Source organism: Hibiscus syriacus, unplaced genomic scaffold (assembly GCF_006381635.1).
Source record: "Hibiscus syriacus cultivar Baekdansim isolate YM2019G1 unplaced genomic scaffold, ASM638163v2 tig00111851_pilon, whole genome shotgun sequence".
NCBI lineage: Eukaryota > Viridiplantae > Streptophyta > Magnoliopsida > Malvales > Malvaceae > Hibiscus > Hibiscus syriacus.
In genome coordinates, this window is record NW_024063203.1 from 460,682 (window position 1) to 471,382 (window position 10,701).

Below are 10,701 nucleotides of genomic sequence, written 5' to 3' on the forward strand. Positions count from 1 at the left end.
ATTAAACCCACAAAGCCAGTGTGTTTAAAAAATAAAGAAGTGGTTATATTAGCCCGTATCGTATCGTTGCTTGCTATTTCGATGAACCAGTAACAAAAAATTTAAATTTTGTTCTGATTAAAGTTTTCATGTACATCGTCTCATTTTAATTAGTATGTATTGTTATATGTCGATTGGTAATTTGGTATAAAATTTTTAATATTTTAAATAAAATTTTAACTTGTTTTTATTTTTATAATTAATTTTAAAAATATAGTATAATCAAACAACTACAATATCTATTAATACGATATTAACTTAATTCAACGGATTTAAAAACACTAATCAATGTGAAATTAACTAGAACCCTCCGGATATTAATTTATTATTAACTAGAGGAGAAAACAAAGTTCTGTGCGAGCATTAGAATACGAGTGCATCCGACACTAATATATTTATTTTTCTAATTTCAAAGAATCATATTCGTATATCGAATATGATTGTATATATATACATACATATCCAAAAGATCAACACGCTTGAAGCAAAAGCGGACCGACTGAGGAGTTGAGCATATCACCAACAGCTAGCTGAACTTCATTTGAGCCATGCTCACAACTTATCAAGCTCGAAAGAAGAGGGAAGAACTTAGTTATGTTCTTCTCGAACAATGCGTCTCCCAAGCTACATATGGTCCGGAGAGTCGTCACGGCGAGAGGTGCACGTGCGGCGAGTTCTTTTCGTTTCCCTGAACCTAAAGGGACCAACCACTGGGTTTGGCCATCGGGATATGTCTCGGGAGTCTGTTCGGAGCTTGCGGTTTCGATATACAACAGTAACACCTCCTGGCATAGATCGAAAAGATGCGACTCTTCTTCAGCCTCGTCGAAACTCGGAAGCCTATCCGATATCAGATTATGCAAGAACGTGAGGCAAAATTGATACGACTCATTCTCGAGACGCAATAGCGGAGGATCCTGCATTTGTGTCATGTGACCGAACTCTTGTATTTTGGTACGCAATATAGCAGTGTTGTTGATCTCGTGAGCATGGGATGCTGCATCATGCATTGCATCAAAGAGGACTAAGATGATCTTAGCCGAGAGACGAGTTCGACACATGTTGTAAATTTCCATCGCTGCTTGAACCAATAAAAGCTGAACAGCGGCTCGACACTTGGCATCGGACAAAGAAGCACGAAGACGTCGCATTCTCGGGCTCTCTGTATCATCACGAGACGAGCCGGAACCATGTGATGCCTCTTTACTTTGCTCATTCGGTGCATGTTCATTGCCTTCAAGCATGCCATCCCCGCTAACAAAGTAAGAGAAATCAGGAAGTGTTGCGTTAACTGCTTCTTTTAATGAGGAAACAACTTCGAGCCACTGCTCCTCGAGGAAATGATCACCGGCATTTCTCATTAAACGTGCAAACGCTGCGATTCCAATACCAGCTAGGCTTTGGTGAGGACGCTTGATTAAACTTAAGAGTAAAGAGAGAACCGTCCTTAAAAGTGGGTTGACGGTATGATAAAAATTCGCAAAGAGATCGACAAGTAATTGAAGTGCCAGCGTACAAGACTCGTAGAGCCATACATCTTGATTGGTCTCGCTCATGTCACCATCGATTCCCTGCTTGGGTAGGTCATCACCTGATGGATTAATAGCATGGCACACGTATTCGAATATCGGAAAAAGGACAGATTCGAACACTTTTCCCCATAAAGGTAGTGAGAATAGGTGACAATGGTTGCGCAAAGCTTCGAACAGCACTTGTAAAGCACTCTCCCTTATCTCAGTTCTAGGATCAAAGCCAAGTTTCGATAAACCTGCACAACGAAACGCTATGTAATTGCAGAACATAAATGCATTCCTAGAGCATGAAGATTAGAGCGAATTCAAATGCCGAGTCCTTACCGGCCAACAAAGGTAACCAAAAATAGAGATGATCATCCTTGTCCATCAGCTCTCCATTTTCTTGCCTTCCATTACTTCCCTTCTGAGACGAGGAGCTGAAATCTCTTCTGCAAGTTTCGAGGCACAGAATCGCAGAAAAGCAATTGCATTGAGACTAATGTCTTTGCTGAATCTATTGTTGGTGAATGCAATTAGGCAATTCAAGCAATCTGTGAAGGTGGTTGTTTCGGTTTCAGTATGTATGGGAAATTGTCTCGAATTATCTTTTCTGTTATTTCAAAGGCTAGCAGTATAATGTTCTTGTGGCTGTCATAAGCTGCAGTAGTGAGAACCTGAAGAAAGATTTATCAGTTCAATAGATTAAGATATGAAAACTATGATATATATGATAGTTATAAAAAAAATCAACACCATGAACATGCTCTTCCACCCTGGTTTAACATGATGGACTCGAGATGACACCATCTGAGAGACACATCTGATGAATAATTCTCGGATTTCGACAGCGCTAGTCTTCTGCATGGCAATGACAAAAGGCTTCATGAATTCATTCTGGAAATTATAATTAGCCAACTCTTCTCGCTCCAAAAATTTAATTGATAGCTGTCGTAAAGAGTCCATGGCAAAAATTGCAATTGACAAGTTTTCGGAACTGCCAATGGTCACGAAGAAATCAGAAAGAACAAGCCAGATGTTTGACCATACAAGTCGGATCCGGTTCATGTTATAGTGCCTGTAGATCAGAAAATTTGCAATCAAGAAGCATAAACAAATCAACTGCATTAAGATTATGACCGAAGGAAGAGAAGTGGGATGATTCTTACGCAATCTCGACAATTTTCGTAAGGCTAAAAACCCGAGGGTCGGATGTAGATCGCAACTCCTCCATGGAAACCTTGCAGAGAGCCCTAACAAAGTCTATGATAGCCTCGCTATTTAAGTTTTGACTGCATGTGAATATACGGTTCATTTCAGCGCTTCCAACTTGTTCTAACATGTTGAGGTTAGAGACTAAATTGCTCATCTGTTCAGATGTGACTGTCCCAATGGTACCTCCGATACCAGCACTATCATATGAGCCCCTCATCACAGCAGAAGCGGCATGCTGAATTCTTCCCGAACCCTTCTTTAAAACGAGAAGGACAGGTGACTTCGCTTGCTTAGATTTTTCTGATTCATTCTGAGAAAAGGCAAAGAAAGTAGCATCTGGAGGAGCACCCTCTCCCAATAGATGCAAATTCTCAAACTGAGACGCACATCAAAACATGCTCCCAAGCTTCTTGTAAATAATCTCCATCTTCATCTGCAATTGTAACTATTGCCTGTTGTAAAAGGAAAATTCTATGTTAGGTCCACAAGCAAAATAGAAAATTTTTGCAGAGTTCAAATATTGGGGCTCACTAACAAAATGTTAATAGCAGAAGCAAAGCACTAACCTTGATTGCGTCTATATTTTTCTGCTTTATATCTGCAGGAGAGTGAAGTGATGTAAACTTGGCTAATGAAGTCACAAATGCATCTCTATGAGTCTTCATGGACATCACAGCAGTGAATTGTATTGCACGGCGGAAGCCTTCAATACACAAAGACGTCACTACATCATCGCTTTGGTCAAGTGGCACACTGAACGCAGCCAACATAGGAGCCCAGCATACCTCGACCATGAATCTCAGAATCACCACATCTGTGGCTGCATAATAAACTGACCTACAAATTGACCGTACAATGGAATATAATATTTACAACATCTTAACACATTAATTTAAGCTTAAACCGCATAAAAATTAATGGAAATATGCAGAATTTCGTTGTATTCCAACGAAATACCAAGGCATAGAAGGAGTTTTTGTAACACCCCAACCCGTACCCGACCCAAATACGAGTCCGAGATGTCACATTGACTTTTAAAAACGATTTCCTTTCAAAATAATCGAGCATTTTAATTTGTATTAAGAAAATACGACCATATATGGTTCACTTGTGCTTGTTATAAAATTTTGAGTTCAAAATTTACATATTAACTTATAAAAATTAACCTTTCATCATTATAAAAATTCCCATCTATGTTTCCAAATTTATTTAACAAAATAAATTGAATATTATTAATTACATATACTCATTAAAATATTACAAAACTCATTCGTATGACTTTTCAAAACCGATTAAAACTTATCAGATTTGATCATTTATTTACATGCCAACCACTATCGTTATTACAAAATACACATTATACATTTCTTTTCTGATCTGATCTATGGAAAGGAGAAACTGACCTGTTTTGAGTAACTTTTATCAACCGTCATCTTCTCGTAACCTACGCGTGAAACAATCACACGCTAAGTCGTTGACTTAGTGAGGCATATAAAATATATAAGAAAACCATATAACATTTTATCACTAATTTCTTTATATACTATATCAGCATATAATATAAACTTCAAATCTCACTATTGCATAAATAATTACCAATCTCATATAACAAATACATTTCACTTAGGAATGCACACAATATCACATATGAATCTTGTAAATACTTTCAATGTCTTTTATAGGCCCATGTACATTACTGAGAACTTAAGGTATGCGAGTACTGTGAGGTTGTGCACTATGCTGTCACCACAGCTCATATAAATTTGCACCGTAGTGCCACGTAGAATTTTGTCCCGAAGGACCGCGTAGAAATGCACCGAAGTGCCACGTAGAATTGAACCGTAGTGCCATATAATATGTCCCTAAGGACCTCATATAAACTCCTTAAGAATCATATATATATGCTAAGGATCAAACATGTGTCTCACAAGACCTCATACATGCTCCAAAGAATACATATACGTCCCGAAGGACCACGTAGAATTTGTTCCGAAGGACCGCGTAGACCCTCTACTCTTGGCATGCCAACTATACCTCTAGATCTCATGACACATATCATGGGCATTATTCTTTATATTATTTCATATATTCACATAAAAACATAATTCACTTACACGTAGAACATTTCCATGTGATTCAAATTCACATGTTCATATAATCACGTAGTTTACTTTCATGTAATACATGTCACTTTTCATATGAATTCATATTCATATATCACATAGCTTATACTTTGTTCTTATGTCTTCTCATAGACATATATTATTTCTCACGTAGTCACATATATTCATATCATATTACCTATATTATTTCTCATGTATTCATGTAAACATGCATGTCTTATTTTGTTCACATATGTTCATATATACATCATATAATCCTTTCCTAAAGTTCACACTCTATTTTCCCATATGGCATATCACATAAATCACATAGCACATATAAGCACATATCATTTCATATAATCAAGTATACATACCTTTTATGTCATTCACATCATTATAATCAATAATCCATACACAACAACTATTGAAAATAGACTTATCACAAGTCCAATTCCTTATAATCCTATAAACTAAAATGCACTCATAAGAATCATACCAATCATATAACATTTTAGGAGTCCCTTCTTACCATAGTAACTCCGTCACTGGCTCATCGCGAGCCAATGTTTTCCGATAGCATAAGTACAATTAAATTGCACTCACCTTAGCCTTGCTTGTTTTGATTCAATCCTAATCCTTTGATTATTCCAGAACTTGTTTAGGCTCAATATCTACATAAATATAACATTTCAAAACGACTATCAGAAGCCTAAACCTTAAATTTGATGTTAATAACTTAAGCCGGTTTAATAAACTAAATTTTCATTTTTCATTTAGGGGGAATCGATCCCCCCCCAGGGGGTATCGGTTCCCTTTGCATAATCTGGAAATTTTCGTTCCAACCCAGAAAATTACTGTTCATTACTCGAAAATTCTCTATTTTCATTTCAATTCTTCATATTTCATATCCTTTCATATTCCTACCTCAAGTATACATACTTAAACTAATTTATATCTATTTATTTTATCTTAAACCTTAGAATTATATTCTCCATATAGAATTCAATAATCATATCAAATTTTCCATGTTATCCAAACTTAATTGTAACACTTATGACTTCTTATTCTCATAGATGGCAAGTCAAATTCAACCTCCAAAATCATTTAAACATTTTTATTCAAAATTTCACTTCAAAACCCATTTTCTTTAATCTGTCATAACTCCTTTATCTTTTGAATTTAAGATAACTTAAGCTTTCCTTAAGCTTAATTATCATTTAATGATCAAAACCTAACCTTTAATTCAACAAATAATCAACAAAATCAAAAACTCACCTTTGCCCAGTCTTCCATGGTTGGAGAAGAAGAAGAAATGAAGAAGAAGATAAAATGCATTCATCTCACACGTTTTTATCTCCTATTAAAGGGGATAAAAATATCTTTAATGTTAATTGACCATTTTGCCCTTTAATTCATTGGATAATTACTAAAAACTTTCAAGAAATATCCTCAAATAAATCATTGAACTATTCAAGTATTCTACTTTTATCATCAAATTCTGAAATTTTACAATTTGGTCACTAACCCGTAGTTTGGGATGTTACAGTTTTAAAAAGAAAGACCTAGTAAGATGGTTAAGCTAGATACAGTCAAACATGAATCTCTGTATGGTAGGGCATCAACATAAAAGCTCAAATGCCTGTTGATCTTACTCGGATTTGCGAGCTTTCTCTTTAAATTGTTCTTGCATGTGCCTGATAAGATCATCACTGGTCTCCATATGCTGGTCTTCATCGTGCTTGCGTATAACAAGATTCAAGACACTGTCTAGGCCTAAAATTCTGTTGGAGTTCACTGACTGTTTCTGTTGCACAGACCAATCATCGTCTTTCATTTTGATCTCATTTCTTGATATTCTTTCAAATAATGATCTTAAGTACTCTTCTGGCAAATCTTTCCCATCATCTATGCCACGATTGTTTGTTATGAAATCTTCAGCTGACATCTGTACGTTTCAATTTAGGAAAAGTGAGAAGTTGATCAATTTTCAAGTACTAAATGGAAACAAGATCGGATAGAGAATGTATATGCACCTTGTTCTTAACCATAGGGTTATGAGCATCAGTATTGAGCATTATGACAGAGTAAGCGAGAACATATGCTGTATCAGCGCTGATGAAAGCCTTTGGGTTACATTTGCAATAGCGCTCCGCGAACTTTTCCATGATTCAATCAATCTTTTGTGCCTCACCAAGCAATCTGAAACCTTGCAAAAAGGCTCGGATTGCCTCATCAAACTCCATGCCTTGAAAGTCAAAGGAGTCAACATAGGCATGCATCACTTTCAAAGGTAAATCTTCCCTTTCTCCAAGATAATCACCAATCAAGGTTTTCTTCAGACCAGATGTATTTTTAAGAAAAGCGGCTATCTCCTCCGGCGAGTCACCAACCTTTTTTGCTTTGATAAGAAATTCAATTCCTTTTTCTGGCTTCCGATTAAAAAGAGATATACCTTTCTGCCAGGAATTTTATATAAGGTTTCAGGAATCATGACCAACTAAAATGAAAACAGTCAGACCAGAAGTTCAATCTTGCAAGCTCGACGGTGTTCGATTGTTAAGATGCCAGAAGCTTCATTTAGGGATTCAGAATGAGAACCTGACCCTTCAACGGGCTCATCCACATTCCCATTTTCCATGGGGACAGTTCCAGATTCAAGGCTGTTCTCAGCTGCTTCAAATCTCTTGGTAGAATCAGAATCTGGAATGCGCAACTGACTGTTCATCCAGTTTCCCATTGATTTCAAAGTAGCCACTAAACATTTTATAGCTTCAAGTTTCATGGTTTCTTGCTGGAGAGGCAATAGTGTTGTCGCTGTACCGGGAGGAACACCTTGAGCTGTTTTCAGAAGTCCATTGACCATTCTGGAAAGAATCGTAATTGAAAAAAAAATGGGAAATATTCAAAGCAATTAACCTATAACAGATGTAGTTTCTTAAATTTGATAAAATTATAAAGGTAGGGAAAATACCTCTAAAAAATGTTTGACGAATTGACATCACAGTCATAGTTAATAAATATATCTACTAAGATTTGTGAATCAACACAAAGTTTATCCAGGAAATGTAGAACTATCATCTTTTGCTTAAAATTAGGTTGAGCAATATTTTCCAAGACCATCAGAACAATCATAGGAAAAAATACTCCAATCTCGGATTTCAGGCCAGCTCGAAACCTCGACACCAGACTAATGAAAATAGAGCAAGAAAGCTGGAAAACAACCATAAGAGTTGAAGCACTATTCTTCAACAGTGACAGACACAAGTACTGCTTTATGGCACCTAAAAACCTGTACCAACAAAAGCATTTTCACCAATACGAAAAATTCAAGTTCAGGATAGGTAATGCGAGCAAACAAAAATGAAATGTGAAATAAAATATAGTCAATTTCAATCAAGGAAATTGACGATATTATACATAGGCTGTCTACTATTACTACTACTAATGTAAGGCATGAACAAAAAGAAGTGATCTCGGTATAAACATAAAATAAAATCTCAAAGAGAAATACACAACTAATGGTGGTGCTGGAATATGAATGCAAACAACAATGTTATTGAATCAATAAGAAAATGCACCACCACTGTCCAGATTAACCCGAGGTTGGAAGTTGGAACTAAATTGATCAATAAAAGGACGCTTCCCAGAACAAGTTGCTAAATGTAAAAAGGGTCCACAACCACAAGACTACAACACAATATGATTTAAAATATCCAGCAAAGTCAAAAAAGGCCACCTCAGATGTTCCAAAATCTAAAAATATGTTACAATGGTTTTTTTTCAATCCTTGGGGACTTATCATATAAGTGTTTATACCATACTTTGTTTCTGAATATAACCTAATAACCTATATTCAGCACATATTTATCTTCCAGCACATACTAAAGACTATTGAGCAAACTAATATTAAGAGGGCATATCAAGAGGTGCACATCATATTCTTCATAAACTTGAGTAAATGCAGAACTAAAACCTTAAGAATTAGAAACTTTTGAAAGTGCTAATTAGAAGATCAAATAAAACCAAAGAAATATGTGCAAAGATGGAACAAAAATGATACCTTTCACTTGTTCTAAAAGCAGCTCCGGCATTTTCCAGAAAAATCTTCAACAACTCCAGTGCCAAAATCTTCCCTCTCATCAACTGGGGATTGGCCAAAGCGTCTTTAGGTGGTGTCTTCATCGACAACTTGCAAAGTGCTCTAAACACCAAAAATGCATCCCGTCTTAACTTATTCCCTATCTGTACCTCCAAATCATCATCTTTCTCTGTTTCATCATCTGCCAACTCCCCTTTCCTCCCTTCTAATGCCGTCTTATACATACTAATCTCCCAATATTTTGCATCCAGCATATCCTTATCAGTAGAATCCAGAAAATCAGCAGGATTCGTGGTTTCAACGGTAGTAGTGTCATATGCGCCATCATGGACACCTAAAGAAACCTTACTTGGTGTCACTGGATTGAACACTCCATCAATGTTCTGCACAATTTTAGTTATAAACCCTTGAACAAAGTTAGTCGTTGATCCATCAACATTTGATTTCTCAACCGGTCCCATCAATTCAGCCACTACAATTGGCTGAACTGGAACTGTTGAAGAATCCTCCTCCATTCTTCTAAAGACAACAACTAACATTTGAATCAACGTAGGTATTTTTTGTCTCTAAGTAAATATCATAAGATGTTCTCACAGTTCGCAACAAACAGTCGCCGTGAATTCGCAATGAGAAGGAAGTTGCCGCTGTTAAAAGCGTTTTCAATACCAGTAATTCAATGGCGTCATCACCTAAAACGTGGCACTGACATACCGAATCAATCAATTTGGCCAACAGCTGAGCCTCGGGCCCTCCAGTGAGGTCCGCTTCGCCGCGCAAGTACCCGTGTGCGATTAACTTCTGAATGCAATCAATGGCGGGATCGACAATCTTGTTGAAGGAGGTGGCACAAGCGTTGATCAGAGGGCTGAGAATGGATTCCGATTCAGCGAGGGAATACTCCACTTGGCCTCCGTCGTTGATAGGGCCAGGGATCGAGTTTTCCGGCTCTGAATCCGATGGCGATAACGGCGTCTTCACCGGAGAAGTGAGTTCCCTGAGAAAAGATTTGCATTGGTGAGAGAGTTTCGAGTGCTTCCGCCACGAAGCGCCCTTGATAATCTTCTCTGAGGCAGGGACTACCAATTGGCTAACGCGGGAATCGGCTTCCGCAGAAGACATTCCCGAGTCGAATATAACTCGTCAATCACCAACTCAGAAGATTTAGGAAACGGTTAATGAAACGCTTCTACGTATCATTTGATCTCCCTTTTGAGCTGTGTTTTTAATTATCCGAGTGAGAAATGGAGTCGGGTTGACTCGCTGAGCCTACACTACACCACCATTGCCATCTAATTGCATAAGAATTACAAAGAAAGTACAATGCGTAGGGAAAGGCCAAGAGCCGAAGACTGAGCTGGTTTTTTCTGGTAAACAGATTCTCGAGGATTGAGATTTAGATCGCATTTTTAACTGAATTTTATCAAAACTCAAGTTTGAAAACCAATGTACTGAAATGCCCTTGTTAGTAACGGCCTAACTGGCGGGAGCTGCAATAAAGTGGAGCTAACATGTAGAATGGTGAGGTGTAATTTTGTGATACGAAGAAGGGCAATCAGGGTATTTCAGATTAAGAATGGTGATTGGAAGCCAGGCCGATTTTTTGTCACATCGCTTCTAATGTAAAAGTTGAAGTGTTTCATCCGATTGCCAACTATCTTATGTTTAATGATATTCTTACTCATTTCTAGGGCTGTAAAAAGCTGACCCGACCTGTAAAACTGACTGAAACCGA

The 10,701-nt window shown here is 37.3% G+C and overlaps 1 pseudogene; it reads right to left on the reverse strand.

Moving 5' to 3' along the window:
* Window positions 1–509: 509 nt before the first annotated feature.
* LOC120172468 lies at window positions 510–10,252 on the reverse strand (annotated as a pseudogene).
* Between the last annotated feature and the right edge of the window lie 449 nt (window positions 10,253–10,701).